At 41.4% G+C, this 26807-nt stretch overlaps 1 long non-coding RNA gene across 1 annotated transcript; it reads left to right on the forward strand.

Moving 5' to 3' along the window:
- Positions 1-6972: 6972 nt before the first annotated feature.
- On the forward strand, positions 6973-23133 carry LOC109283165 (uncharacterized). Its single transcript, XR_002090244.2, has 2 exons — positions 6973-7549; positions 17807-23133. It is a non-coding gene; the product is annotated as an uncharacterized LOC109283165 (long non-coding RNA).
- Positions 23134-26807: the final 3674 nt, after the last annotated feature.

The following is a 26807-nucleotide window of genomic DNA, read 5'->3' on the forward strand; positions in this document are numbered from 1 at the left end:
AGAAAGGCAAACTATGATTCAGAATGAATATTTGGCAAGAAAATTCTAGACAGGGGGAATAGTAGGGGGCATGGTAGGGGAAGGCAATTTTCATAGTCCATGAGCTTCAAAAAAAAAGTGTGTATGTGTACTCACATATACAGCACTAAAATTATAGACGTATTTTTCTCAAATTGTAATGTGTCTTTTTTCCCAAAATAAACTATTAAGCACTCTGCAAGTTCTCCAATCCCTGCTTTAAATAAAAGGAATATCATTAGCATGGCTTCTAATCCATCAATATAACCCAACCCAACCCAACTACTGAGAGATAGAACAAAGGGACTTATATGTATGATAACCCCATTCCTGAGTAAAACCCACCACAGTAGTAAAGAGTAATTTGAGTAATAAAAAAGGTTTCATTAATCATAAATCAGAACACATTTTAAACCTGGAAGACAATTTTTGTTCTTCTCTTTGTTGCAATATTATTAATTAGAGTTTGGCATGTCTTGAGTTAAGGAGCTCTCATGTTTTGGGGCTGTTTCAAGTGACAGGCCAGTATCCATAATTATTGGGATGGGTGAGCCTATCATGGGGAAAGTCTAATTAAAACCAATAAATATTCACATCTCATTGTGTAAAGCGGGTATGCTTAACCCATAGCCCACTGGCCAAATCTGTCCCGCAAAGCCATGACATCCAGCCTGTGGGGTTCCCCATGTGTTCGGAAATTTGGTGGCAAGGAATAGTGATAATGAATAGTGCCACCTACTGCCATTTCTTTCTTGCTGCCAAATTTCCAAACCACACTGCAGCCAGATTAGTGCTGGGCCATGCTCCCTTTCCTCCACATGGCTTTCTTGGGCCTAGGATGCATCCCCTCCCCACATGTGGCTACATCTTTGCTGGGCTGCCCTCCACATGGATGGATCAGTCCCTGCCACATCCACCCTGTGCACTGGATTATGCCCACTGGATGGAGTTGGCCTGCAGGTGGACGGACTAAGCACTACCCATCCATCCAGCGGGGCAAAAGGATTGATTGAGCTCTGCTGGTCTAAAGCATTCTGGTCCCCTCTTGCGATCATATGCAAGCACCCCATATTTTTTAGTTCACCATACCTTTGCTATACCCTAGTGAAAGGGAATAAACCTATAAATCCATTTTCTAAGTGGGGAGTTGAGGCATAGAGAAATTATATGAGTTCTCTGAATTTACATCGGAAATCTGTGGCAGAGAGAGGAATTGAAGTGAGGTCCCAGTTCTTACCCTCAGATTATAGTTGGCTACCAGCTTTCAGGCATTTTCAAAAAACATGATGGAATCTTATTGCCATTAGGAGCAGAGAAGACCAGATTCAGATAAAATAGGAATTGGCTGTGTTCTGTGCCCAAACCTCAAAGCTCCTTTGAGGTCTGAAAATGTTTAGCGCGCTCTTATGTTTTTCATATGCCTCAACAGCACTTCCTGATTTTTGGCTAGGACTAAAAAGTGGAAATACCATGTGACAAGCTGTGGTTTGGATACATTTACTAAAATGTATGAACTGTATATTAGAACTTTTCTTTCAGATTTTTTTAAATTAAATTTTTGTCTATAAACAAAAAGGGGCTGTGTGAAAGGAATGTCACAAATATTCAACCCTAGGTCACAAGATTGTTGTGGTACATGTAACAGACAAAGGACCTCACTCCACTGACTTCAGTGAGATAAGGATCAGGGCCTATAAGCCACCAGTTTTGCAATCCAAGCCCTTTGGATGGACAATATCACCCATATGCCATGAAATGATTTTAGTAAGGCTCCAAAGAGTCCATCTTTACAAATGAAAGTGCAGAGTTAGGACCTTAAAAGTTGCATTGTTAAACATATGAAGTGTACAGAAAAAAAACATGGAAAACAAAGAAGTTAGGGAAGATAAGTAAAAGCCAGTAAAGTCTGCACGCTCTTTATATTCTATCACAAATTGCTACATTTATACACTTGTATACATTTTTATCGGATCTCTTATCTGCCTGTTTGGTATAGCTGAATTTGGATTTGTCATATCTTTCTTGTGTTCCTTGTAATACATATTCTCAAATTAGAGTCATAGTATTTATACTTACATGCACAAACAGGGACAAACATACATCTTGTCACTATTAATTTCCTGTAGTTCAGGAATGGCACGAGCATTACACCACTCTACCAGAAGTGAAGCCAGAATATAAGCAAAGTAGTATAAGCATCCTGCAGATCAGTACATGGCTGCGCACGTGGTGTCACCACCAGGGATTCAACTTCTTCAATGAAATGTTGTTCCAAGAAGAAGGATTGCTAGGAAGTGATGGGATCCACCTGATGAAAAGAGGGAAGAGCATCTTTGCAGACAGGTTCAATAACTTAGTGAGGAGGGATTTAAACTAGGTTCACCAGGGGATGGAGAACAAAGCTCTGAGGTAAGTGGGGGCACAGGAAACCTGGAGGAAGCAGAAGCAAGAAGGGGCAACAGCGGAGGCCTCATTCTTCCTGAGAGAGTAGGGTAATCATCTAGTTACCTCTGGTGTCTGTACACAAATGCACGGAGCCTGGGAAACAAGCAGGAAGAAATGTACAGTCAAGGAACTATGACATGATTGGAGTAACAGAGATTTTGTGAGCGCTCACATGACTGGAGCATTGTCATGGATGGGTACAGATTCATAGATGCTAGGGCCGGAAGGGACCTCAGTAGGTCATCAAGTCTGACCCCCTGCCATGGGCAGGAAAGATTCATAGATTCATAGATTCATAGATGTTAGGGTCGGAAGGGACCTCAATAGATCATCGAGTCCGACCCCCTGCATAAGCAGGAAAGAGTGCTGGGTCTAGATGACCCCAGCTAGATACTCATCTAACCTCCTCTTGAAGACCCCCAGGGTAGGGGAGAGCACCACCTCCCTTGGGAGCCCGTTCCAGACCTTGGCCACTCGAACTGTGAAGAAGTTCTTCCTAATGTCCAATCTAAATCTGCTCTCTGCTAGCTTGTGGCCATTGTTTCTTGTAACCCCCGGGGGTGCCTTGGTGAATAAATACTCCCAATTCCCTTCTGTGCCCCCGTGATGAACTTAAAGCCAGCCACAAGGTCGCCTCTCAACCTTCTCTTGCGGCGGCTGAAAAGATCCAGTTTCTCTAGTCTCTCCTCATAGGGCTTGGTCTGCAGGCCCTTGACCATACGAGTTGCCCTTCTCTGGACCCTATCCAGGTTATCCGCATCCTTCTTGAAGTGTGGCGCCCAGAATTGCACGCAGTACTCCAACTGCGGTCTGACCAGCGCCCGATAGAGAGGAAGTATCACCTCCTTGGACCTATTCGTCATGCACCTGCTGATGCACGATAAAGTGCCATTGGCTTTTCTGATGGCTTCGTCACACTGCCGGCTCATGTTCATCTTGGAGTCCACTAGGACTCCAAGATCCCTTTCTACTTCCGTGCCACCCAGCAGTTCATTCCCTAGGCAGTAGGTGTGCTGGACATTTTTCCTCCCTAAGTGCAGCACTTTGCATTTCTCCTTGTTGAACTGCATCCTGTTGTTTTCTGCCCACTTGTCCAACCTATCCAGGTCTGCCTGCAGCTGTTCCCTGCCCTCCGGTGTGTCCATTTCTCCCCATAGATTTGTGTCATCTGCAAACTTGGACAGAGTACACTTCACTCCCTCGTCCAAGTCACTGATGTAGACATTAAAGAGTATCGGTCCAAGGACCGAGCCCTGCGGGACCCCACTGCCCACACCCTTCCAGGTCGAGACCGACCCATCCACCACGACTCTTTGGGTGCGTTCCTCTAGCCAATTCGCCACCCACCAGACTGTGTAGTCATCCACATCACAGCCTCTTAACTTGTTCACCAGTATGGGGTGGGATACCGTATCGAAGGCCTTCCTGAAGTCTAAGTATACGACATCCACCCCTCCTCCTGTGTCCAGGCGTTTTGTAACCTGGTCATAGAAAGAGACTAGGTTGGTCAGGCACGATCTGCCCACTACAAACCCGTGCTGGTTTCCCCTCAGCATAATTTGCCCTGCCGGGCTCTCACAAATGTGAGCCTTGATAATTTTTTCAAAGACTTTGCCAAGGATGGAGGTGAGACTGACTGGCCTATAGTTGCCCGGGTCCTCCTTCCTCCCTTTTTTGAAAATGGGGACCACGTTAGCCCTTTTCCAGTCCTCCGGGACTTGGCCCGTGCGCCACGAGCGTTTGAATATTCCCGCCAGTGGCTCTGCAATGATGTCAGCCAGTGTCTTCAGCACCCTCAGATGGAGCTCATCCGAGGGTGCTGAAGATGCTTGTTCAGCACCCAAGGTAGGGGAGAGCACCACCTCCCTTGGAAGCCCAGTCCAGATTCTGGCAACCCTTACTGTGAAGAGGTTCTTCCTAATGTCCAACCTAAATCTGCTGTCTGTCAATTTGTGGCCATTGTTCATGGATGGGCATAAACTGTTCAGGAAAGACAGGCAGGGAAGAAGAGGAGGAGGAGCTACACTTTATGTAAAAGAGCCATATGATTGCTCAGCACTCCAGTTTGCAACTGGAGATAGGCCTGTTGAAAATCTCTGGGTTAAGGTTAGAAGGAAGAGCAACAAGGGTGATGTTATGGTGGGTGTCTGTTATAGACCACCTGACCAGGAAGATGAGGTAGATGAAGCTTTCTTCAGACAACTAATGGAAGTTTTCAAGTCACAGGTCCTGGTTCTCAATGGGGGACTTCAATCACCCTGGCATCTGCTGGGAGGGCAACACAGCAGCACACAGGCAATACAGGAAGTTATTGGAGACAGTTTCTTGGTGCAAGTATTGGAGAGACCTACTAGGAGCCATGCTCTTCTCAACCTACTGCTCACAAACAGGGAGGAATTGGTGGGTGGGGGATATAGAAGTGGGTGGCAAGTCAGGCAGCAGTGACCATGAGATGGTTGAGTTCAGGATCCTGACAAAAGGAAGAAAGGAGAGCAGCAGAATAAGGACCCTGGACTTCAGAAAAGCTGACTTTGACTCTTTCAGGGAACTGATGGAAAGAATCAGAGGCCTGGGAGGTCAGTCAGGGGAAGGGTGTACAGGGGAGTTGGTTGTATTTTAAGATATAGCAATTTTTAAATTTCAGCAAATTTAGGCAACTCAGATCCAAGTGATGAAATACAATCCTGCCTAATTGTGTAAGTGTCTGAGAGGCTGTAGGCACATAAGTTTTCACTGGTAAAGTTCCTTATGCATCTCATATTCTGTTACTGTGCATAATCAGTGCCATCTTGGGTAAATTGAACATCTTGGCACCTCTCCTTCTTTCAGAAATTTAGTTTCACAAACTGTCATCCCTGGGTCTAACCTTCTGAGGGACCCACTCAGTAGGTATGCTTAGGTCATACCTAACACATGTTTGCAGAGCTAAGTTCAGCCCAAAACATGGCAGTCACAGCCACTTTCATTCAAAAATGAATCCAGACAAAAAGGAAGAGGAACATACCTTTTACATCATAGCCACATGGTTTGAACACTTACCTAAAACATGGGATTCAATGCGCTCTTTAGAAATGTCTGGATTCTGGTCCCTGATCCAAATACTGTTTTTTTTAATTTCATCCAGTAATGATGATGATGGTGATTTCATCCAGTGATGCTCTAATGCCAAATGCATAAAACATCCCTCTCTGGATTTTATCCTTACCACTTAGGTTTACCCATTCCCATTCAACCCAGTAAAGTGTGAAAGGACTTGGCTGTTCATTGGAGGTATGAGTTACTGCTCGATCAAATACTCCATGAGCATAAAGCATGAACTATTCCTTTATCTCCAAAATATAGAAGAATATCCTTAAACCTTTTTGACAAAGAAAACTATTTGCTGAAGAGATTATTGAGAAATATGGTGGAAGCTCCATAGTTAAAATTATATGAACCAATACTGAAAAGACCAATTCTACACTGGTAGAGGGGGATAACTTAACCCATGACTCCATGACTGCCTCTAAAATATTGGAAATATTTAACTACCTAAATAATCCTGATTGTCTGGACCTTGCTGACTGTGGTGTGGATAATTCCAGGATCGTATATTCAGCACCTGCCCTCAGCTTTAAAATTCAACAGGGAGAAAATGAAAACTGTTAGTGTGTGTGGATTTCTCAGTCGTAATCCATCTTGCTATATTAGGTTTAACTGATTTTAAACACTTAGCGATCCTATACACATGCAGGGAGGCTGCTCCAATGCACTGTAATTACATCATGTCAGAGAAGACTCAATTAATTGAATCTGCTGGAGTGCGGTAACTACTGTACTGCAGTGCACTCCAGCATCATGTGTATCCCTGCACTGAAAAATGCCAGTTGGGTGCTTTAAATTAAAGCTCGTTCAATGAGCTTTAATTTAAAGCACTCCGTCACCATTTTTCAGCATGGGAAACACATGACACTCTGGATGCCTCTAATCAGCGCAGATCTCAGAGCTGTGCTAATTAAAGCGCCCTCTCCACCTCCCCCTTACCTCCCAGAGCACATCTGTAAACACACATGATCCCTTGCTGAACATCTACTGTGATGTGGAAAAATCAGAAGCAACCTTACAATGTTTCAGGAATGAGAAAATGTTGTGTACATCAACCACCTGCCTCAGTGAAAGACACAACAAATGTCTACCAGCAAAGGATGGCTCTTTCCACAACATATTTTGTATGTGTTCAAAAGAAATGGTTGTGTTTGGATACGTGTCTTTTTCATCTTCATGTCTCATTTTGCAATATTCCAAAATTATATACTGGTACATATAGTAGTAGGCAACCATTGATCCTCAGTTCTGTACTTGGTGAGCACGCAGCCAGAATGAGTAGGAAGGCTGGTGCTGAGTGCAGCACAAAGAAGTATAGACATGACCTAAGGATCTGGTGATTAGAAAGTCCTCAGAGACAGATTCCCAAGCTAACGTGGTAGGCACTGCTAGATGCCTTCCCATTTTCAGAAGAGGGACTGGGCAGTCTGACTCCCACAGGATTGGGCTCCCAGCCAATTCGGGATCCTGCCAGAGACAGGCTACCCAAGCCCCCTTCCCAAGCCAGGCAGGCAGGCAGCAGCACTGCCACCTCCTCGCAGCAATGAAGGCCAAGGGACCAATCCTGGCCAAACACCCCTTTCCCAAAGCCTAGATTCACTCTTAAAAGTCCCGAAATTTAAGACAACTGGTGAAAGTACTTGTGAAATGATGTCTATACAGCATGTGTTTAGATGGCAGAATGGTCCTAGCAAACATCTTAAATGTATAATGCTGCTGGGGCTGTCATTCATCGAGGCACTGTGAATACATTACTTTAAGCAGTATAGGGCAGATCCAGTTTGGTTTTAGAAGTGCCTATATTAAAGTATCCCAGAACCTAAAATCTGTGGTTCAGGTCAAAATCTACCTAAACAACATGCAAGTTGTGCTTATGTGGATGTTAAGTGTTTAAATCAGTGATTTTCAACCTTTTTTTTCATTTGCAGACCCCTACAACATTTCTGCTGGAGGTGCAGACCCCTTTGGAAATTTTGAATGGTGCTACAGACCCCTTTGAATGGTAAGTATGGGTATTCACTACTTTTTATTGATCATAGTAATATGGTGGACCCCTTAGATATAGTCTATGGATCTGCAGACCATGGGTTAAAAAACACAGGTCAAAATCATTAAGTGTACTCCTCTTCCACCTTACACAACAACCTGAATTTTGTTAACACATGTAAACAGTGTATCTGTCTCTTTGGGCCTGAAAAATGTACATTTTCAAAAGCAATCCAAGATAGTTATTTTGGTATCTAACTCCAGGTAAGTTCCATTGTGATCCATTTCCCCTGGGAAACTACATAAGTCTCCAAATTCTTATTTGGAGGGGGGGAAAAAAAAACATATGAAACAATTGTTTTATACTATAAGTAAGAGAAAGTGGGATCCACTTTTGCCTTGCAAGCACTCTACCAGTTATGGATACCCAAGTTCAAGGTCTCCCTCAGTCTCAGGTAACTTGAACCACATCACCTATATCCCAGGAAAGTGCCCAAACTATGAAGCACTGGGGTAGGCAAAACTGAGAAAATCTTCCATACTTCTCATTGAAGGTAAGCTGCAGGGAAGCCAAAAGCAAAGGAGTTATGGAGCCAGCTATTACATAGAAGTGCCAAAAACAGCCCCACTGAAGCACCTGATCTATACAGACATTTGGTGAGCCAAGTCTAACTAATGCACTGCCACTTTTGGGCACGTGCTGGGCTCAGTGCAGGGGTGCACAAAGTTTAAAGTGCCATTTTGTTTTCTTTTTCAACTTCTGCAAGAGCCACTGATTCAGGTGAGAGCTCTCCTCTCAGGACCTGGGTTGCCTATCTATTCCTCCTTTGATCCTTCAGGATCAGTCTGGATTGTGATCTGATAAAGGCATCTGAAGGAGTGCTAAGGTCCCTATTAAGATAATACAGAGGTATGAGCCTTCTCGAACAGGAATGGGATCCTAATTCCATTACTTTGGCACAAGGGGAAGCTAAGTCTGTGATATTTTAGACCAAAATACGATCTGGGCTTAGGTTCTATGGCCCAGGAGAGTGAGCTAGTTTGATTGAGTTTAGGTGTGTAGATTTTTTTTATAGTGTCAATAGGGAAATTTTAAGAAGTGCTGAAGAGTAATCCAATGGGCCTGGTATAGTCAAATCTGATTGGACTGGGTTCCTCTCTGTATCTACATTGGTCACTTTCTAGTATTCTAACCACTAAGCTGCAGGTGGGATGTTAGTTTCCACCCATCCTGTTGAAGCTGGTCTCAAGAGTAATGGGAGATGCCTGTTTTTCTCTATTATCTGTACAGAACAACTAAATACTTGCATTTTGTCAAATTGAATCGCCGTCTGGAGATGCTTACAGTTTCCCACTTGAATTAAAGTGCCCCCAGCATCACATATATTCAGTGTCCCACGCTTCAAAATGGTGGCGTGAGTGACTAAACTAAAGTTTGTTTGACAAGTTTTAGTTAAACCATTTTGAAGTGTGGGGATGCTGAATACACAATATGGAGACTGCTGGAGGGTGCTAATTAGCACACATCAGAGCAGATATCTGGCATATATATAGGTGCCCTTGGACACCAGATCCAAAACTAACTTGGCTAAGGGCCTTAATTTAGGACTTCAATAGTCTATCAATGCTAAGCCCCAAATTTATTCAACTGAATGAAAATTGCTGAGTTCCATGGCGCCCTATATATTTTTATTATTTTGTTTATTTTATCCAAATATGAAATGCCTGTCAGACCATTCCAGATATAATCATAGCATTATGATAATTCCACTTCTAAAACCTGGCATAGCAATAAGTGTTGTCCCATTTAACAAATCTGCCAAAAACGATATTATGGTGTGGTAGGCAGACACTATGACATTGTCATTAAAAAATAACTCCCTGCATGTGGGTTTGGCAGGAAGGAATGGACACAATGCACTGTATGAGTAACTATATAGATACATAAATACATATTTGTAAACAATAACCATCAATAATAGTTGCTTAATCTAATAATTTGTCTAAATGCCTTTCTAAAGCCTTCCAATGCCCACAAAGGAGATTCTTAAATGGGATTTTAATATGAAGATATAGGCACACGTTTTAATTGAGTCTAGCTTCAGAGAATAATAAAGGTCACCAGAGGTGCCAAACCACAAAAGAATAAAATGCATATGTTAAAAATCCTTCAATACAGAAGCAACATTAGATGTAAGATGTATTTTTTATTGGAGTTCACTTAAAAACGTTCAGCAGGAGGCCTTCTAAATAACATAGTCTGTCTTTTCCATATGACAATTATTTAGTGTTTATGCAAGGGTATGAAATAACTAGCAACTGCATTGAAAGGATACATTAGTAATACAGATTTGTAAACAGAAAAATCTATGTAACTGGCTGTGAATGTCTCTGTGTTGTTTTTGCATGAAGACTGCTTAACAAAAATAAATGGCATTGCACTGTATATTTATATAGTTCCTTCTTTTAGAATGACAAGGGACTTAAGTAATTTTTAATGAATGGCAATGAAAGAACTAGAAATGATAGAACAAAGCAGGTCAAACACATGCTGGCTCTGTGTAGACACAACCCCATTGACATGTGAATCTGTCCTTGCCTGGAGCTAGATTTGGAGCTTTGGGCCTGATTGTTCACACAGTTTTGCTTTAGTTTCATGCAAACACAGAGAGGGTGTAACATATGTCCCATGGGCTGCATGTAGTGTGCCAGGGCAATCCCAGTGACCCACCATAATGCTTTATTAAACCACTTTATTAAATGAAAAAAAAAAAATGAAAGCCAAATGGCAGGTCCTGTGTCTTTGCTGTCTGGTGACTTATTAATCTGTCCATTTGTCTGCCTGTGCACTCCAATTTCTAGTTTCAAATATGAGCTTACATCTGATCAGAGCAGATCCCATGAGTGGCAGCCATGCAATGGAAAGGGAACCCAGTGAAGTTGGACCTGTGTACCCCTGTTCTAGTGCAGCACAACTGGTTACACTGGGATAGTGTACTTATCTTAATTGCCTGATCATTAGAAAACAATTGTGTTACTTTGAATTATGACTTTGATTTCAATAAGATGGTTCTTGGTAGTGTGTTCAGAAATAGGACCTAATGAGCCAAGCCCCCTTTCAATCAAGCCAAGGGCAAAGCTATCATCAGGTGGGCTTCTGCTTTTAAATTTAAGTTGATAGAATTCCTCTGAGCTCAGTGATAATAGGTTCACAGCTTACATTATTAATGTCTCACCCAGGGCAGACCACATGGCAGGCCTGCCCCAGAGTCAGACCAGATCCTCAGCACTGGGGCCATTGCTCTAGCAGAATTTCCTCAGAGTGAAAGATTTGGAGTAAAGATTTCATCTGTGACCAGTCAGCAGTCATTCAGTCCCCTGGATGGTCTATCTCCAAGCCCTGAACCATAAAAGCACTAATCAGTGGCAACGTGGAGGGGGTGTACATGCACCCCTGAGAGCACTTGGTGCACCCCCTGACAGGCCGTGCTCCCTGCTTAGGTGGCGGGCAGGTGGTGGGGGGGGGTGCAGGCAGAAGCACTGATGCCCCCCCTGTGAGCACTCGCCAGGGAGTGGAAGAGCTGGATAAAGTGCCGTGGCCATGTCTGGGAGCCCCACTGACACTTCCGGGAGTGCCGCGGCCTCTTCCCAGTCAGCACAATCGACCAAGGGGGATCTCCCCCAGTTGGCAAGTTTGGCTATAGGGGGGCTCCCCCCTGGTTGGCGAGGGACCCCCCCATTCACTGACTGGTCACTAGGGGGGCACCAGTTGCCTATGGCACTGATACCTCCTTCCTGGTGCCATCTGTCTGGTACCAGAGCTTCCATAATCTTCAGTGTGAAGTATGAGATCCCTTGAAACCCTTGCTTTAACCAGGGTGGCTCTTGGAGCCTGGAATCCCTGAGAATCTCAGCTGGAGCCAGGAGTTGGAGCCTGAACATATTGGGACATGCTCCCAGGCTCTGTAGCTCCATGGCTGTTTATTAGCCACAGAACCCAGGAAATGTGCAGCTACTCAGTGAAATTGGTGTTCTCACTATAGCAAGGCATTGGCATCAGTCCCGCTGGGCAGCTGGAAACACAACATCTTGGAATTGTCTTGGAATTTGTGGTTCACAGGAAATTTTGTTGGTTTTGTTCTTGTTTTGGTTTGATTTGGACTAAAAGCACAAACCAGAAGCCTGCTTTTTGGCCAGTCCAAGTCCTAACCACTGTGTGCTGGTATACAATGGTAGGGAGGTTTTATGAAACTTTTGTTTCATAAAAGGTTTTCTCCAGTTCGTTTCCCCAGGAAATAAGCCAGATCACAGGAGAAGATGAAACCCTGGGAGATCTCCAATGCCAAAATTAACCATTTTAACTTTTCTTGTTCCAAATCTATTTGCTAAATTCAACTGAAATTTGAGTGCTTCTGGCTGCACTTTTCAACAACTAAATTATTCTCTAAAAAACCAAAATTGCCCACCTCTACTTTTAAATCAGTCTCACCATGCATATATAGCTTGCACTGTAGATCAAATCCATTGGTTTCCATGGCATTAAACTCTTTTGTTCATTGATGGTCTCTTGCTTCCTCTGCAAACCTCTGAGGATTTTTGAAAGCCTGCCTATCTCTGTTTTATCCAAAGAAATTTCATCAAGCTCAAAAGCATCTGTATCAGATATGTGGGGAGGAATTCTTCCCCATCTGAGTGGAGGGAGGCGGTGGGTGTTGAAAATTCTTCAAATTTTCTAAATAGGAGCTGTTCCAGACTATCATCTATCACCACTAGCTTCCACAATCAGTTCTTCAAAAAAGACAATATCTTCTCCACTCTGGGGATCAGCCCTGTGCTCTTGTACTGATTCTAACAGGAACTGATTTTGAACTTGTGAATCTTTTCCATTGCCCTTATGGAAGTTAAGATATGCTTAACATCAAAAGTACCAATTCTAACCCTTCAGGATGCACAAACTGCTTTCATTAAGCAGTTATGGACCCACAGCAAAACTTCATATTGGGATCACTCCCAGAATGGTAAAAGTTCACACCCAACTCCACACTTGGTAATTTGGATTTCACTCTCCTAAGAGGTCATTACAGAGTTTGCATGAGAGATAAGCAAGAAGAAAGCAATATGTAGCTGACAGATGAGGAGATGAAGGTTTAAGTCCTATGGAAAAATAAATAAAAGCTAGTCATTGCTCATCCAGAATTTAACTGAAGCAATGGAAACAGAATTAGAGCCAGGGCAGGGATACATTTCAGGAAGCAAACCAGATGACCGGGAAAGATACATATGCATTTAAATGCAGAGGCTATGAAAAAAGAAAGTTGGTAAACACTAAGTGACATTTGTTTTTTCTTTCTCCAAGAGAGATCGTATATATATGAATCATAATTTCTTCCTAGAAAATCTTTACAACCATACTGGAAATACAATGAGATTTTATTATTTAATTCTATTCAATATTATTAAAACTGATGTGCACTGCTGCATCTTTTCTTACAGAAATGCACAGATTGTTCTCTTGAAATCCCACCCACCAAGCTGCAAATGCTTTCTTCCCCAATCAGACCCTGTTCTTTAAACTCCTCCATATTCCTTCCCCTTACCAGTATTTTTGATACTGAGTGTTTTTGAGAGCTTGTAAAGATACGTTTGCTGGAAGAAATCTTGTCCTTCCCAACTTGGATATTTGCCGGGAGGCTGTATCTTTTCTCAGCCCTACTGTGGTCTCCTTAAGACACTCAGCTGCAGAGTCCCTAGATTTTGTGAAAAAATGTCAGGCCTTCTCCCCCAACTATAGTCTCCCCCCCAGAGTACCCACAACATAAGAGAGGGAATAATATGTGCAAGGTAAATGTAAAGATTTACATTTGTAGTAGCCATTTGGGCCTACAGATCTCAAAAACTATACACTATGTATTCTTGAGCAACTTGCGCTGGCACTTTATTACAGAATTATTTACATATATACAGGGTGCATCTACATATCATCCTATGATGACATTGTTACTGCGCTGTGCTTTAGTACTAAAGCACAGCACAGTAACGACCCGTACCACACTGTACGCATGGCACACACTTATTTTTAGCTGCTACTTCGCTCAAGCAGGGTGCTGTAATGGGGGAGTGCACCATTACACTGAAGTAGCTGCTGGCTATGTGTAGATGCACGTGTAGGTTGCTGTAGTGCATGGCTACGGCAATGTAGCACGATGTATAGATGTGCCCACAGACATCTTATTTATAAAATGCTCCTGTTGCTTCATGTTTGAAGGTACGGAGTCCCAGACTGCTTCTCCAGGGAAAGGAAGAAAGTGCAGCCATAGAGATGGATGGCTATGGCCAGCTCTATAGCTTCCTATGAGGGGCCCCATGAATTCTGAATGAATCAGACTCCTGAATCAAAGGAGGATCAGGCTTCTGCTGTGTATAGCTAATCTGAGAAACTAACTGCTGTTGGATATTATTGTATAAACCGCCTAGGAGAATTCAAAAGCGGCTGGATTTGCATATAAATAAGAATAGAAAGGCCAAGGTGAATGCTTAAAATGGGCATCTCAGCCTGGCATTTAGGTTCTTTAATTATCCAGTGTGTAAAATGTGTATATAAAGGAAGTTCGTTCATTCATTTGTTCATTCTTTTGTTTGTTCATTCATTCATTCATTCATTCGTTCTTTAGTATTATTACTGTTTCTTGTGCTTCTTTTGCATTTTTTGTTTGCCTGATGTTGGTTTTAACAAGTCCTGCCCTGTATGTGCATGGTGGGTGAGTGGGTGCTGTACTTGATGATTTATACAGTTTGTTCCCCTTCCTGATTTTGATTATCATAATGGAGAATTGTGTTCAGATCAGCAATCTGGAAGATAGCTTTAGCCATAACTGGTCTGGCATTGAAATGCCCCAACATGAAATCAAAGCAGTACCTAAGGGGAAAAGGCAATGTTTATGGTATTGAGGGCTACAAAGTGCTCAGCCATCACAGGACAGTTTGGAGGATTGTACATTCTGGCAGCCTAGCTCATGGGACATTGTGGGGTTTTTTATAAAGCTTAGTTCAGCAGGCAACACAGGCAGTTAGTTCACTATTATTATCTTAAAATGAATAATATATGCTCATTGTATCTTAATATGACTTTTGTTGTCACAATGTGTTTATTTAAACTATATTTAGTACAGCCACGGATTCATGTTTTGTCATGTTGGAAGTGAAATTATTGGAAGGTTTTTTTTGTTGCATATATCACTCTTCAAATCTCTTACTTGCTAACAGCAAATATATTTCCAGGAAAGTTTTTTGTGGTTAAAAGATAAATAACTGTTGCCTTTGTGGGCAAGAACACTATCCACCAAGATCAAGTTCCCACTTCTTAATTAACGTTGCGAGTTTTTGTATTTATTGACAATAACCAACACATACATATTTCCATATAATTATCATTCGATCCCAGATTTATTAGGTCTTGGCTTGTGTTCATTTGTCATAATAAGAAATCATGTTCTCTGAAGTCCAATGTATCCTTTCAGTTAAATAATGCTAGTCTTAAAATATGAATTGTAATGACCCATGGGAGAAGGAGATTAGACAGTTTAGAGAAACCAGGCTTTATGGAGATTTTGATCTTTTCCACATAGATTTCAGACCATGCAAGTATATAATATAAGATTAGGAAAGCTACAGTCATGATTAGGAAACAAATGGCCATATAAATAATAAAGAGAATTCTTCTCCTAATTATATTGGTGAAAATTGTAATTATGGTGAATAGGGTTACTTGGAATTTGCAATGGGAACTAGCATAACCTTTAGCCAATGATGTTAAGCCATACAATGTGGTAAGAAAAAACAGAAAGAAATAAAATTAAAATGTAATCACTATGGACTTGATGCAATAATGACTTAGGGTTCAAAAACAGGATTTAGGTGGAATATAGAACTAAGTCTAAATCTACCTTTACTCATGAGGTGTCTCCTTGTTTTACTTGAGAATTTTATAGGAACTAAAATTCTGCTTTTCATGTGCTTAAAACTGCCCCGCTAAAGCTGCTTGGCCTCTATGTTCAGTTAGGAACATTTGTCATAGTTCTCATCTTGTATCTAATAGCCTACAGCACTTAGCCAGGAAGAAGAAATCTTGGATTCATGCACTTCTCACCATTGGGTTTTCAAACCTAAATCTCCCAACCTTCCAGAATAGCATCCTTACCACAGAACTGTTCATCTCCATCTCTGCTATTAAGGAAAGCTTTGCCACAGTTCAGAACAGAATTGGGCATGCGGGGACTTTGATCTCATTCTGAGGCGACAAAACCTTCCCATGAGCAAACGGTTCAGGATTCCACTACTGTGTACCATCCTCCTGGAAGACAGATGTTGTAGCACCTAACTTTTAGCCTCATATGTCCTTCAAGGGATGTAGACTTATTACCTCATTAGCAGCATGGATCAGAATGGTTTGAGACTTTTATGAGAAATCGGTCTCAGAATGATGCTGGAGTAGATACGCTAACCTTGCGCCCTTTCAAAGCAAACAAACAATTAAGGGACAGAAACATATCAAAGCATAAAAACATCCAATGAGGCTTTTCAGATTTAGGTTATTAAAACAGATGACACATAGATACCATAGAATCATAGCATAATTAGAGCCAGAAGAGACCTCTTTCTACTGTCTTCCTAATCCTCTTTGGAACCGCCTTTCAAAATAATCATAGAAAGTTAGGGCTCAAAGGGACCTTGGGAGGTCATCTAATCCAATCTCCTGTTCAAACCAGAACCATCCTCATCTATATCATCCCAGCCAAAGGTTTGTCTAGCCAGGTCTTTAAAACCTCCAAGGATGGAGATTCCACCACCTCTCTGGGTAGCTTTTTCCAGTGTTTTACTACCCTCCTAGTGAGAAAATGCTTCGTAATAGCTAACCTAAACTTCCCCTGCTGCAACCTGAGACAATTTCTCTTTGTTCTTTCATCCATTACCACTAAGAACAGTCTAGCATCATCCTCTTTGTAACCACCCTTCAGGTAGTTGAAGGCTGCTATTAAATCCCCCCTCACTCTTCTCTTCTCCAGACTAAATAAGCCCAGTTCCTTCAGCTTCTCCCCATAAGTCATGTGCCCCAGCCCCCTAACTATTTTTGTTGCCCTTTCTTGGATTTATCTATATCCATTCTGTATTGGGTGGAGGAGAAGCAGTAGAAAACTGGACACAGTGCTCCAGATGTGGCCTCAACAGTGACAAAGAAAGGGGAATAATCACTTTCTCTCAATCTGCTGGTAATGTTCTTACTAATTCATCCCAGTATGCCGTTAGCCTTCTTCACAACAAGGGCACACTGTTGGTTCATATTCATCTTATTGTCCGCTGTAACCCCCAGGTCCTTTTCTGCAGAACTCCTGCTTAGTCAGTCCGTCCCCAACCTGTACTGGTCATGGAATTGTTCCTTATTTGCACTTCTCCTTATTAAACCTCATGAGATTTCTTTTGGCCCAATCCCCCAATTTGCTGAGACTTCTCTAAATCCTAGACCTACACTCTAGCAAATCCACTACTCCTCCCAACTTAGTGTCATCTGCAAACTTGCTGAGGGTGCACTCCATCCCATCGTCCAGGTCACTGATGAAAATATTGAACAAAACCAGTCATGGGACAACCCCTGGATCATTCCACTTGATGCCGGCTTCAGCTAGACATTGAGCCATCAATTACTACCCCCTGAGCCCAATGATCCAACCAGTTTTCTATCCACTTTATAGTCCATTCATCCAACCCATACTTCCTTCACTTGCTTGCAAGAATGTAGTGGGAGACCATATTAAAAACCTTGCTAAGGTCAAGGTGCATCACATCCACTGGTCTACTTGAATCCATAGAGTCAGTCATCTCATCATAGAAGGCAATCAGGTTGGTCAGACATGACTTGTTCTTGGTGAATCCATGCTGACTGTTCCTAATCATCTCCTCCTCCTCAATGTGCTTAGAAATGGATTCCTTGAGGACCTTCTGTATGATTTTTCCAGGAACTGGGGTGAGGCTGACTGGTCTTTAGTTCCTTGGATCTTCCTTCTTCCCTTCCTTAAAGATGGGAACTATATTTGCCCTTTTCCAATCATAGGACCTTGCAGTTGTCCTTATTGAACCTCATGAAATTTCTTTTGGTCCAATCTTCCATTTGTTTTAGTTCTGTCTGAATCTTAGCCCTACGATCCAGTTTATCTACTACTCTCCCCAGCTTAGTGTTATCTGCAAACTTACTGAGGATGCACTCCATTCTGTTTTCCAGGTTGCTGATGAAGATATTGAACAAAACTGGCTCCAGGACTGATGCCTTCAGATTCCTGAGGAAACAGGTGCTCCAAGATCACAACATCAGATTTGAAACCAAACTCATGGTATATCAAGAAGTTGTGATCCCTGCCTTACTGTATGGAGCTGAGATGTGGACAACATACAGAAGACACTTCAAGGTGCTGGAGAAGTACAATTAACACTACCTGCAGAAGATCCTTCAAATCTAGTGGGAAGACAGAACCAATATTAGCATCCTCTCACAGGTGGACACCATGAGCACTGAAGTGATGTTCATCCAACATCAACTTCTCTGGGCAGGTCATGTAGTCTGGATGTCCAAATCCAGACTCCAGAAGCAAATCTTATTTTCCCAGCTTGGTAAAGGCATAAGCTCAAGAGGAGGGCAGAGAAAGCACTTCAAGGATGTCCTGAAAGCCAGCTTGAAAAAATAGAACATTAACATCAACTCATGGAAGACTATCACACAGGACCACCCAAAATGAAGGAATAGTGTTCTGGACTTTGAAACCTTACAATGACAGCAGGAGACAGAAAAGCAGGAGTGGCAGAATCCAGCGTGTCACGGACTGATCCAAAAATCCCACATGCCCAAATTTGCAATAGAAACTGTCGATCCCAGATTGGCCTTGTCAGCCACCTTCCAACCCACAAAGGAGGCATTACTGGAAAACAATCAGCCTTGACTGTGAGGGACTGCCAGTGATGATGATGATGAAAAGTGTCTCTAGCTACCTTGACTACCAAGCCTTCAGCTAGCTACCATGAGTGCCAGTAGTGATCAAGTCACAGAAACATAGAATCCAGTGTGGATTAATTTACTTTGCTTCTCAGGTGGGTTCTGTAGCGATTTGGATTTTTGTGCCACTATAGCTATACTACTGTGCATCCCTGAGCTGGTTAGTTTAAAGCCTATACTGAAATTACTGTTGTGACCAAATCTTAGGAGAACATACTGACCACCATACTGTTCGGTATCTTAGATGTGGACATTGCAGCTTCATCCTTCATTGCCTTTTGCATAAGGCAAAATCCAGCAGTAGTGTTTCAAGAACATCTACCATATTGTGCCCTGCAGGAGAAATAGAGATTGGAATACCCAGTTGGGGTGAGTCATGGAGCAGGATACTATGTAGCTCCATTGTGATTTTATAAATAGCCACTGGCAGAAACTTCAGACACACATAGAGTAAGCAGGGGTTTTGAGGATCTCAGTCATAACTAAACACTACGTGTCAGCACCTAAATCCCTTTTCAAATCTAGCTCTTTGACATCAATTTCCTATTAAGAGAACTGGGCACCCATATTTCCTGGACAGTTCAAACATCTTCTGCCACCAGAAGCAGAAGGGCTTAGGGTAAACAGTGGGACCGATTCTTTGGAAGCAGTCTTTTTGGATAATCCAAAACACAGGTTAGGGATCCAGATGCAGAATCTTTAATGATGCTCAGAAAATAATAAATATTTTTATGGCAAAGGGTGACATGTTCTTATAGATATATATATATTTTATACTGGTGCTACAAAGAGAGAATATACAAGCTATCAGGCTGGCATTTGTTTCTAGAGAAAGGTATACTTTACTTTTCAGGTTTGAAAATTATTTGAATGAAGGACAGCCTTTCCCACTGATATTTCAAAGCAGTCTAACAATGCAAAGCATAGTCAGACCAGATGGAATTTGCTATCCAGTGCATGATTTCCAACCTCCCTTGTGGGATACATTGGTATATACATTTTTTTCAGTTGGGCTACATAAACGCATTTGGCATAATTTTTTCCCTAATGACAAGACTAAATTGAAGTGCAAAACCTAACAGAAAACATATTTTAGCATCTGCATCTGTTTTAATGGAAGCCAAATAGAATCATTTCTAATTATGTCATCTTTCTCAAGAATCATTGCTATTCAAACTCTGGGGATCCCTGAAAGCCCTTTTACTCAATGTCAATATACTTGATAGAAGTTAAAAAAATAAGCGTCTGATTAGTCAGTCCTCTTGTATGGTAGCTGGTGAACAATTTAAAATTCTCACATGTCATTTTACCAGTTTTGGAGCCTTTTAAAAAGAAAACATTGTGAAAGCAATAGAATTTGATTCAGTTAAAGATGGAAGCTCAATTGTCAGCAATAGGCTAGATAGTAAACCTTTAGACAGTAATTGCGTATATGACTAACATTTATGGCAAAATTACTGTTTGTCCTGCAACTCAGCCAGATGAGACAGAGATCAGTGGATTACATTTAGTATTAATTCATTCTTTTTGTAAAAAATCCATCATTTGTATAAAATCTTTACCTTAAGGCATTTTTTAAGTACAGAAGATATTAGAGGAAATGTGTATAGATTAGTAGGTGAATCTTAATTATTTTATACGCCTAAATTAAAGTAATATAAATCACATAAACAAGTGAGCTTTTTAAGTGCCCTTTTATTCCTGGAATTCCATTGTTCAGTGTACATTTTGCCTAAATTGTATACTTCAGCCCAACATTTAGACATGCAGTTGAACACTTGGCATGCAAAACAAATGCACCTAAGGTCTTATGGGCCTTACAAGAGTTTAAATTGTACTCACATCTCCAACGGGTTCTTGAAATTTTGCTACTTTGTACATTTAAAGTTAGATCCAGTAAAAGACTAGAGCGAAGTTAAAGGGCTTAAATCAAGACTGCAATCTCCAAACCCATCACCTACCTGTTGCCTAACCTGGAAGTGTCTACATTTCATAGATGCCGCTGACATTAAAGTTCTCATGGTGCATAAAGTTCTTCCCATGTACACACCATCTGCCACTTAAGGCCAACCGCTGTGCCCCTGCCTTTATCCCTTGAAAGACCCAATCTGCTAGACATTTACACAGTATGTCTGTCACACCTTGACAGGGCTATTCCCATGAAAGAATGCAGCTGTAGTCTGTGCTCCAAGCATGGTTTCTATATTTTCCAGTGATTACATACAGGAACAGTAACCAGTAGGCTATAGATTCCCACATTCCCCCACTTGCCAAATGAAACATGATTTTCTTCTGGCATGCTGGCACAGATTAAATTAGAGGGACAGAACATGCCCAGCCCATAAGAGCCAACAGCCTGAGGTTTGATTAGGCACTTTCCTAGAATCATATAAAAGTAGGGCTGGAAGGGACCTCAGGATGTCTTCCTGACCAAGGCAAGATTATCTGCATCTAAACCATCCTAGACAAATTATTCTCTAACCCAGGGGACAGCCTTTTAGAGCAGCACGTACAACTACGAGGCAGAATACCCAGAGCATTGAAAACACCCTACGTTTCAACAGGTTAAGTAGGGGAACGAGGGCACTGTCAACATTGTGCAAGTGCAAGGACAAGAAGTAGTTGTTAAATTTCTCCTGGGTGGTAGGAAATGTGGGTTTGTTCACTATTCTGCTCTGGAAGGATGGAACCTAGGTCCCTGACTCACTTGGTGAGTGCTCAAACCAATAAACTATTATACAAAATATGTGCTCTTTCTCTGGCTGTGTTTAAAAACAGAAAGTCTTGCCCAGTTCTTTAAAAGAATAATTGTTGGCACCTACCCTCAAGAAAGGATGTTGTAGCTTTCTCATCTCCCTCCAAATGAACCCTGTTTCCATGGAATGAAGTAATTTCTGGTCTTCTCCTGACTAAATCCTGTTGGCCTGAAGGAACCAAACATACTGAGATTTTAACAGAAGAGGAAATGTTATTGATGGCTTCAATAACACTAGATCTATGTGATCAGCAAAGGCCAGCGGGGAATCACTGACTTGAGTTACAAAATCACCTTTATTTGCTGAAATTATTATTAATCCTTTAGAGAATTTACCATGACAAGATTAGCAGACTTGCCCACATTTACTTATGCTTGCTCAGCACCATCTGGTTTTGCTTTTGTGTTCCTGACATTATTTTATCTCCTGACTGCCAGCGGATGTCTTGACTCTGTCTCTGTATTGCTTAATGACCCTACTTTCTATCTCCGGTTCAGATATCTGTCATCACCCCTTGTTTACCCTGAAACTTTTGCCTTTCTTTCTCAACTGCCAACAAAGGATTCCAAGTTCCTGGTCCCAAGGAGATGGAGGCACCTGCCTGTGATCTGAGTCAGCTTTGAGAATGGTGCGATCCTAGGCATAACCAAGTGTGCAACATTCCCCTAGAGGCTAGCTTAAAGTTTTTCCTTGCTCAGCGTGTGGAAGTTTGCACCCTACTCCGGCTGACTTTTCCCCATGCACTTTACAAAGGAGCCTACATGCCTAACACCAGATTCTGCTCTGGGGTCTACACACTGCAGCACCTAACTTTTAGGCACCTAGTTGATTTGTTAAATGTAGGTCCCAGATTCCAGTGTTGAAAACAGCGCTCAACATGCTTAAGTATGCACGAGAGTGCTCCTATTGCAATCAATATAATTTAATCACATGGTTAGATTCCTGGAGTTTTAGTCTAAAGTGTTGGTCACATTTATTCCTGTTGGAAGTCATTGCAATTGCGATTATATCAAGGGTAGCTGGCTCATGGAAATGTAAAGGTGTGACTGTTCACATGAATGCAGGGATGGATGGTTTGGTTTCTGTTATCAGTATAACTACAGTTGTAAATGCTTCAGATGACAGATACTTACATTGTTTAGGGTCCTGAATAGCCTTGTCAGCCCATGGCTAGAATGCAAATTTCATGGCTAGAATGCTAATAGTTTTCCAATCAACTAGTTTAAAGCTAGCTCCACATACGGGACCCCAATCTATATGCACCCTATGAAGACAGGGGTATAGTCCAGAGTAATCCTAGGGTCCTATTTTTGTTGTAACCATTGCAGTCTCTACTGGACAGGCTGCCTCCTCCATTGCATTGCAGTCAAGCCAAGTCAGTCCCAAGGCCATTAGAATCATTGGGACACCATAGATGCTGTGCATTTTTGGTGATTCTTCAGGCAAAATGACCTGGTGGCACCCATCTCCAGGTATGGATGGCCATTTGCTCACAGGGAGCTCATCTACCCTTTGAACAGTCTTGTTTTCAGTCTTGCTGGGTGTCCACTTATCCTTCTCACCCAGGCTAGCCCAGGTTGGGGTGGCAGACTAGTTGCTGACAACCTGACCATGGAACAGATTGTACTGGTTTACATGGTACCAGGGCCAGTCCAAGGGTAATTGGCACCTTAGGTGAACTGTGTATCTTGGTGCCCCCACCATTTCCAATATAAAGGAAAATAAAAAAGTATAGAATGAACTTTTACATGTACTTATTTGATATTCAAAATGAACACTATAACAATAAAAAACATTTTTTTTTAATTGATTGTTTCACAATTTTCATTAACCCTAACACAATTATAACAGCCAGCCAGGGCTGAGCAGATCAAGTCAGACCCCCTGCCCTGGGCAGGAAAGAGTACTGGGGTCAAATGACCCCAGCTAGGTATAGTGTCTGTTCCTAAGAAAAACAGAGTATCATGGTAAATACAGTAAGAAGTTTATACATAATCTGTGGCTGTTGTAAGGAATTTGTTGCCATTCTACCCCTACACACATTGGTCCATTAATTTAAACCTCATTTTCCAAGTGGATGAGACTTCCCTGTTGTCTTGCAGCACCCGTCCTGTCTTGGCATATCTACTTCTGTTACCTTGTGTGCTTCTGTAAGAGCATCTAGATACTAGGAGCTCCCTATTAGTTAAATTGCTGTCAATGGATCCAGCATGCTGTCTGGAGCCTGGTCAGAGTGCAGTGAGGAAATGTCCCCTGCAGACCTTTCTTTGTGGGACTGGCCTTTTACATAAGCTGTATCTCAGCACTTGTTGTGCAGGGGCTGTTACTTATAACATGTCTCTTTTTCCATTGTGGTAAATGACTTTACATTTCTGTTATCCTTTTATCATCTTTTGTTGTTATCCCTGCATATATGGTACATTTTTACATACTGGAAGTCCAAATCATAACACACACATTTTAGGAAACCCCCCAAAACAATTAAAAAATCTAAAGGCTGAGAGGGAGGAAAATTGATATTCCTTTTAACCGGCTTTTCTTTCATTGGAAGGTATGAATGGCTATTTCATTTTTTCCCCCTACAATCTGTGTGTAAGCAATCAAAATATCGCAAAGGGCGAATTGGTTTCTGTATGTGATGAAGACTCAGATCTAATAATCAAGAGATATAGATGGAAGCTGAAAGGTAAGTCATAGGAGATTAGACCCTAAATTCTCAATTTAATGAGATAATAAGTCAAATGATTAAAAAGCACACATTGCTCCAACCTCCTCCCACACCAAAAAGGGAATAGTTAGACTACTCCTGGTACAGTCATTTGAACTGAGATATAACTTTTCCAAAATATGTGAAAAGGAAGGGTGGGGGGGGAAGGACTTAACCTCCTATAAAAAGAAAAGCTGAAGAGAAAATGAATGAAGTGGAAGGAAAATGAAAGAAGGTCATTAATACTGCCTCTTTTGACAATAAAGGATGTCTTTTCTAAGCCTCTCTTTCTGCCTTTCATTGATGGGGACCGGATGGAATTTTTGAGAGATCTGCTAATTCTCACTAGACATCCTTTGGAAGTAGAGAAGCAAGAGAGAGGAAACTACAATTATGATTATAATTTGACTGTTCAGAGACTGACTGAATCCTTTGTCTTTTTAAATTTGGTGACCTAGTGCAATATCTTATGTTGGGATTTGCAGAGCTTTAACTTCTTTGGCTTACTGTGATTTCTAAGATTTATATTCTACACAGGTTCTTGTATCACTGAGTATACAATGTCCACTTAAAACATCCATTTGCTTATTTCATAGAAGAAGTTGCCATTTTAAATCAGCAGGGATTATCCTGGCATATATTAAGGTATGGGTTGTTAAATCAGTATTCCACATGGAACCATCATTCCTGAAACCTGTTAAAGCAATTGGCAGACTTAGTAGTAGTCAGGTCTCCTGGGTTTGGATGTTGTAGTCTTCCAAATGTTTATATGGATTTGTTCATTGACAATAGGCTTTTGTTTATATTTTCTTTAAGTTCCTTTTTTGTTTGTTTGGTGTGTTTTAATGCTTATTTGCATAATGACATTCTTTCAGGAAGCAAGCAGATCGTTTCCAAAGCATTTGGTCACTTAGGAATATCAATATAATTACATGTTCCTTAAAATAGGTTTGATTGAAATTCTTTGGAACATATGTATCAAATATTTTAATTAGCGGTAGGCAAGACTACAGAATTGAAAATCTTGACACGGTCCAATGGTTCCCAGAATTCTTAGGTAGGCTTCTCCCATAAAGGCCAGCTGCCTAGAGACGGGGGGGAACCAAAAGGGGAACTGAGATCCGGGGTTCTCATTCAGAGACAAGCCAAATAGAGTTGGAGCATAATATCAAATACATCAAGAGGCAGGCGGAAACAAATAGGTGCTGAATAGCGGAGGAAAGTGATCTCAAAGAATCAATGTTTTCTAAACAATTTTAGCCATTAATTATTCGATTACCCTGCTTGATATGAATGACCTGGATTCTCAGGTGGTGTAAATGGATATAACTCCATTGGAGATGCTCTGAATTATACCAAATGAGGATCTGGCTCAGATGAAAAGCCAACTATGTGCTTGGTATTCTGAGAGTGATAAAGTATTCCTACCCTGAAGAACTGCTAGAGGAAAACAGATGTAGGTATGCTGGGTGATCCAGAGTATTTGCTTCTTGTTTATTTTAGCCTTCTACTTTTAAATATTTAAGGTGGAGAGGGCATTCAGTTGATGTGTGTTTGTGAACCATGCAGAAGAAGTGAATTTTTACATGTAGTTTGGATGAAGAGGAAATGCAGCAGTACTGGTGCTGGAGCAACTCTATATCAGTCAAGGATTTCCCTGTTTAGGGAAGAAGCTACATGATTCATATTCAGTAAGGAGCTGGGAGACCTTGCCTGGCCCTGTAGACCTGTTTGGTAACTGAATTTGGCCGACACAAAACCCAACCAAACAGAACATTCATTTCAGTTTGATCTGAGATGAAATCTCTTTTTGTGATGAGAAAAAAAAATTGTCTCAGATTAAACAAAACTTACAACCAAAAGTAAATGCTGTGTCTAGTTTCAAATGTAATTTTTACCTTCTCTTAAACTAATTCAAACTAATGTTCTTTTTAAAAAAAATACACTTTTAAAATGAAAAGAGCAACACTTTTTCTTATAACTGTCATTATGAAATGTTCTAACTTTCCCTAATTCCCCCTCCCTTTTTTCTTCGCTGAAATTATTTGCCAAACTAGTAAGGAGTTTTGTTTGCTCCAAAACTACTTTTTTGGCAAATAATATTTCTATCTGGCACTTTTGCTCACCTCTAGTGCTTGCTGCAATGAGACTGCAAAGTCTGCTGGTGACTTCATACATTGCGTTTATAGCTGCTTTTTATTAATGGGCAAGGCAGCTGGAGCACAGACAGTTCAAAGGGGGTGAACTTCAGAGCTCTGTAAGAATTCAAAACACACATGAATTTTCTTACCTGCTTTTACCAAGACTTTCTTTGCTGCCATAGGCAAGTGTGGTGATGGCTTTATTTTAAAGTGTCTACTGCTGAGATGCACGGTAGCTGTGGGCTTGAAAGTCAGTTTATTTTCTTAGAATTAGGGGATATAGAGTTCCCTTCCATCTGCCTCAATGGAAGGCTGTATAAATCCTGCTCCCTAAGGAAACTCTATAAGGGAATTGTGGTCAGGTATATGTTGACTTTGGCTTTATTAGCCTTTATGTAGAGGGGCCAAATCACTGTCATCTTGGATAGGTTTTGTTATTTACGACAGACACATAAGAAATCTTGCGCTGCCAAGGTAAAGATTAAATTTACTACTATTCATTATGTACATGCATTTACTTCACAGACAAATATGTCCTAGAATGAGTCTTGAAACACATACAGCTTGTTAACTGTGACCATTGGAGAGATGGTGACAGGAAAGGGTGAGCCACATAAGCCAGCAATGTCTAT

This window comes from Alligator mississippiensis, chromosome 4, assembly GCF_030867095.1.
Source record: "Alligator mississippiensis isolate rAllMis1 chromosome 4, rAllMis1, whole genome shotgun sequence".
Classification (NCBI taxonomy): Eukaryota; Metazoa; Chordata; order Crocodylia; family Alligatoridae; genus Alligator; species Alligator mississippiensis.